This window comes from Emys orbicularis, chromosome 11 (genome assembly GCF_028017835.1).
Source record: "Emys orbicularis isolate rEmyOrb1 chromosome 11, rEmyOrb1.hap1, whole genome shotgun sequence".
NCBI lineage: Eukaryota > Metazoa > Chordata > Testudines > Emydidae > Emys > Emys orbicularis.
This window is the reverse complement of record NC_088693.1, coordinates 31572403-31578402: the sequence shown is the minus strand read 5'-3', so window position 1 is coordinate 31578402 and position 6000 is coordinate 31572403.

The following is a 6000-nucleotide window of genomic DNA, read 5'->3' as shown; positions in this document are numbered from 1 at the left end:
AAACTCAGTAGACAGGACCAAAAACCGCATTCTTAAAGATGGATGAGGGGATGTTCCTGGGTAAGATTTGGGGGTGAAAATTTTTCTTGAGTTTTCCTTTTCTGTTGTCTGAGATTAGTTGTTACTGTCAGAAACCGAGATATAGGCAGTCTTTCCTACTAGTCAGAGCCGGAGTCAGCGGCCAGGAACAGCACCAAACGTCAAAGTCAGGAACCGGGAATCAGGGGCTGGAGTGGAATGGACAAGGCTGGGCTGGGCTGGGCTGGGCAGGGCCAGAACAAGGCTGGTAACAAGGTAGGATCAGAGCTGGAGCAAGACAGACACAGAAGAGATCACAGCTGCAGGCCTGTGCATTAAGCAGCCAGAGATTGGTTGTTGCTGTTGGGCTTAAAAGTGGGTTTGCTGACTTCAGCAGCCAATGAGACAGCCCTGCTGTGGCTCATCTGTGCTCATAGGCTGCCTAGAGACTGGGCAGGTGCAGCTGCAAGCCATCATTCTTGACAGTTATTTCTATTTGATTATTCTATGCTACTTTCTGGGAGAATTAGTTTGATTTGTGTACCAGTATTAACGGTGTAGGGCGGTTACTGTAAGTCTAGTTATTGCCAGGTTGCTCGCACATTCTGTTTCAGTGCTTTTTTTAGTACCAAATTTAAATAAGAAAGACAAGAGAAATGCAGCCAGGAAATGGGAAAGGAAAAGTGCCATATAGTCTTGCTCATTCTTTCTTTCCTTCTGTGGCTTTTCTAAAAAAAATGTGCCATCAAATCTGGAGAAAATATGTTGCTGAATGTAAGAAGTGACACCACATCTATTTCATCAAAAAATCATCTAATCTAAGTTAGCTTCAGAATCTTCTTAATGGTATTTTAAGATGACCTTCCATCATTGCAAAGATTCCATTAATCACATCAAACTCCCACACAATTTTTAATCCTATCTTAGTGTTTCTGTTTGATTAAGAAGTTTATAAAGAGCACCATCAATTTCTTTAATCATCACTCCACATGCATATCTGCAATAGGGTCCCATATATGATTATAAATAGCTACTTGCAATGTTTAGTCCATTGCTCCACTGAGATGTATCTAGGAATTTATTAGCCTTCAAGGAAAGACTGATCCTCTTAGCTGCTAATACAGACTTTGGACATCATTGTTTCTGATATATATATATATAGAGAGAGAGAGCACCTTACTAATTCTACTAGCTTCCTCAGTGAAGCTCTTAGGCTATGTCTACAATGACAATTGAATGATAAAACTTTTGTCTTTCAGAAGAGTTAAACCTCCCCCCCCCCTTCCCCTCAGAAGACAAAAGTTTGGCCGCAACAAGTGCCAGTGTGAACAGCGCGTTGTCGGCAGGAGCCACTCTCCTGCCAACAACGCAAATGCCGCTCATTGGGGAGTGGAATTTTTTTGTCGGCAGGAGAGCCGACAAACAGCAGCTACACTGCCCAATTTTTAGCAGCATGGCTGTAACGACACAGCCGTGTTGCTAAAAGCTGTGTAGTGTAAACAAGCCATTGACCTATTGACTTTAGAAAACATAAATTCCAGTTTTGCCGAGGCTTCTAAATCCCTTAACCAGAGGGCATCTTCAGTCCTGTAGAGCTGATGATGTCAGATCTATGTAGTTTCTGAAGTTAACAAAGGCCTCCCTTGAACACAACCATCCTCAAGCCCGACCTCCTGAATGCAGCCAGACTGAAAATGTATCATGCAAATGCATAGAATCATAGGACTGGAAGGGACCTGGAGAGGTCATCTAGTCCTGTCCGCTGCACTCATGGCAGGACTAAGTATTATCTAGACCATTCCTGACAGGAGTTTGTCTAACCTGCTTTTAAAAATCTTCAATGATGGAGATTCTACAACCTCCCTAGGCAATTTATTGCGGTGCTTAGTTACCCTGACAGGAAGTTTTTCCTAATGGTCAACCTAAACTGCCCTTGCCGCATTTTAAGCCCATTGCTTCTTGTCCTATCCTCAGAGGTTAAGGAGAACAATTTTTCTCCCTCCTCCTTGTAACAACCTTTTATGTACTTGAAAACTGTTATCATGTCCCCTCTCAGTCTTCTCTTCTCCCGACTAAACAAACCCAGTTTTTTCAATCTTCCCTCAGAGGTCATGTTTTCTAGACCTTTAATCATTTTTGTTTCTCTTCTCCAGACTTTCTCCAATTTGTCCACATCTTTCCTAAAATGTGGCTCCCAGAACTGGACACAATACTCCAGCTGAGGCCTAATCAGCGTGGAGTAGAATTGAAGAATCACTACTTGTGTCTTGCTTACAACACTCCTGCTAATACATCCCAGAATGATGTTTGCTTTTTTTGCAACAGTGTTACATCAATGACTCATATTTAGCTTGTGATCCACTATGACCCCGAGATCACTTTCTGCAGTACTCCTTCCTAGGCAGTCACTTCCCATTTTGTATGTATGCAACGGATTGTTCCCTTCTAATTAGAGTACTTTGCATTTGTCCTTATTTACCTATATACTAATTTAATATATTAATTTAATCCTATTTATTTCAGACCATTTCTCCAGTTTGTCCAGATCATTTTGATTTTAATCCTATCCTCCAAAGCACTTGCAACCCCTCCCAGCTTTGTATTGTCCACAAACTTTATAAGTGTACTATGGTGTTACAAAAAAGAACTTCTGAAACAACAGTTAGAAATAAATTAAAGGCAGAAGAGAAACTGGACCAAATTCAGACCTGGTGTAAATGGGTGCAGTCAATGAAGTTGTGTCTGTTTACATCAGTGTTGACTTTGAACCGCTATATATAGATCTACATGCACCAGTCTATGTTAACTCTGATAGTGACTAGAGCAGATTATGAAGAAGTGCTGCTGAGAAATCATTTTGCCTTATAAAATGTACATATCTATTATAGAGACAAAGTGTGTGAAGTAATATATTTGATTGGACCAACTTATGTAGGTGAGAGAGACCCATAGAAGAGCTCTGTGCAAGCTCAATAGCTTGTCTATCTCACTTTCTAATATCCTGGGACCAATACTGCTACCACAACACTGCATACAAACATTTTATTTTGCATTTTCATAAATTTCCTAAAATCTCACTGCCTACATTTTCCTCCAAAATACCTGTAGTATACTCCGATGGTTTGGTGTTGAGATTGTTCTGTTAGAAATGTATAATACACAGGATCTGCAAAATAGCAAGATTCTGTAATCTACTCCTCTGAATTCAGTGCCAATGTACAGTAGTATGTTTGCCACTAATTTATTTTGATTATATTTCATTCGTAGTTAACTTATTCAAATATGAAGATGGTATGGGTGGGTGGATACTAGAGATGGTAAGAAGAAATGTGATTTCCCCCTTTCCCTCCCCCCCTATAAAAGATGTGCTATATAGGTTTATAATTCATTTTTTGGGTCAAGTCCTCTGTGGTTTGTGCAAACCCTAGCATGATACTGAAAGAAATACATCTTTGCTTTTAATGCTTGATCTTTAAAATTGTTGCAGTAAAATTTGTGTGTGAATTAAAAAGAATGGCTCAGTGATGGGAGGATACTATAATGTTGTCACTGGACAGCTCAACTGGTGGAGGCTGTATAAATTGTAGGCCAACAGCAACATCTTGTGGCATAAAAAAGGCAGGTATAATTAATAGTTATAATATTATAATTACAATTATTATAATATAATATAATTATAGTTATAGCAATGTGGGTTCTAGGACATTAAAGAGACAATGTGGGTGAGATCATATATTTTTTTGATCAAGTGAAAGATATTACCTCACTCGCCTTGTTTCCCTAATCTTTTATCAAAAGATTCTTCTAGACATGACTGTGAATCATTAACATGTCCTTTGAATAATGTCCACTTAACTCTCAGCAAAGAAAAACAAGTTTAAATTAGCCTCTGCTAGAGTTTGAAGTGTTCACAAAAACTTCAGAATCTTAGCTTCTCCTCCTTTCTTAGGCCTGGTCTACACTAGGCGTTTATGTCGAATTTAGCGCCGTTACATCGAATTAACCCTGCACCCGTCCACACCACGAAGCTATTTAGTTCGACATAGAGGTCTCTTAAATTCGACTTCTGTACTCCTCCCCAAAGAGGGAAGTAGCGCTAAATTCGACATGGCCATGTCGAATTAGGCTAGGTGTGGATGGAAATCGACGCTAATAGCTCTGGGAGCTATCCCTCAGTGCACCACTCTGTTGACGCTCTGGACAGCAGTCCGAGCTCGGATGCTCTGACCAGCCACACAGGAAAAGCCCCGGGAAAATTTGAATTCCTTTTCCTGTCTGGGCAGTTTGAATCTCATTTCCTGTTTGGACATCGTGGCGAGCTCAGCAGCACTGGCAACGATGCAGAGCTCTCCAGCAGAGATGGCCGTGCAATCTCAGAATAGAAAGAGGGCCCCAGCATGGACTGATCGGGAAGTCTTGGATCTCATCGCTGTGTGGGGCGATGAGTCCGTGCTTTCCGAGCTGCACTCCAAAAGACGGAATGCAAAGATCTACGAGAAGATCTCTAAAGCCATGGCAGAGAGAGGATACAGCCGGGATGCAACGCAGTGCCGCGTGAAAATCAAGGAGCTGAGACAAGGCTACCAGAAGACCAAAGTGGCAAACGGACGCTCCGGATCCCAGCCACAGACATCCCGTTTCTACGAGGCACTGCATTCCATCCTAGGTGCGGCCGCCACCACTACCCCACCACTGACCGTGGACTCTGAGGATGGGATATTGTCAACGGCCGGTTCCTTGGACATGTTAGCGGACGGGGAAGATGAGGAAGGAGATGAGGAGGACGAGGCAGTCGACAGCGCTTACAACGATGATTTCCCCGACAGCCAGGATCTCTTCATCACCCTTACAGAGATCCCCTACCAACCGTCCCCAGCCGTTAACCCGGACACAGAATCAGGGGAAGGATCATCCAGTAAGTGTTTTAAACATCTAAACATTTATTTTTAACAGAACAGGAATATTAACAATAACAACAATGGGTTTCTCATGATTAGTGTGCCCTAGGCGCTTAACGTTTCAGTCCTGGGCAGTGCAACTATTGAAAAAAAATCTAACAATGTCCGGTTTTGCATGATTGTTCTGCCCAAGCCGCTCTACTGTTTAGTCCCTGCCAGTGCAGCTACAGTAAAATGCGGTCTATATGTCCGGGGATAGAGCTGAAATCCTCAATGGACATCTCCACGAAGCTCTCCTGGAGGTAATTGGAAAGCCTTTGCATCAGGTTCCTGGGGAGAGTGGCCTTATTGGGTCTTCCGTAATAGCAGACATTTCCGCGCCAGGAGACAAGCAAGTACTCCGGGATCATTGCCCTGCAGAGCATGGTGGCATACGGCCCTGGTCTTTGCATGCTTTCCCGAAGCATTCTTTGTTTTTCCGTGTCTGAGATCCTCATCAGGGTGATGTTGCTCATGGTGACCTGCTTTGAATTAGGTAGGGGAATGTTAGTATTGGGACTGCTTGCCCGTTCCTTTACAGAACTGTAACCGGCGGTTTACAGCCACGCGGTGGAGGCGGGAGAGGGGCAGCATACAGGGTTCTTTCCCTGGGACAGCCGCGAGGGGGTGGGACAGGGGCAGAGCTCATGCTTGCCGGATTGCTGGCAGCAGGGACTGGCATTGCTTTCAATGTGAAAGGAGGCCAGTGCAACTATTAAAGTTTTAAGCAGCCACAAGTCTACGGCTTACCATGTCGGCCTGCTACACAAATTCCGGTGTCCTGCCCCGCTTCTCTGATCTGCACTGCATGACCCCAGGCACTGAATGCGAAGGCCGAAAATTCAACCTTGTCCTGAGTGCGCATGTGATAGGTGCTGTGCATGGTCTTCTTTACAGAGAAAGACTATGTTCTTTGTTCACAACTAAATTTATCTTTCTGAGGAATTCACTCCCTTTTTCCCATTCCCACAGCTGCGACTGTCTCCCAACCCAGCCTGGCATCACACTCCCAGAGGCTAGCGCAGATTAGGCGTAGGAAGAAGAG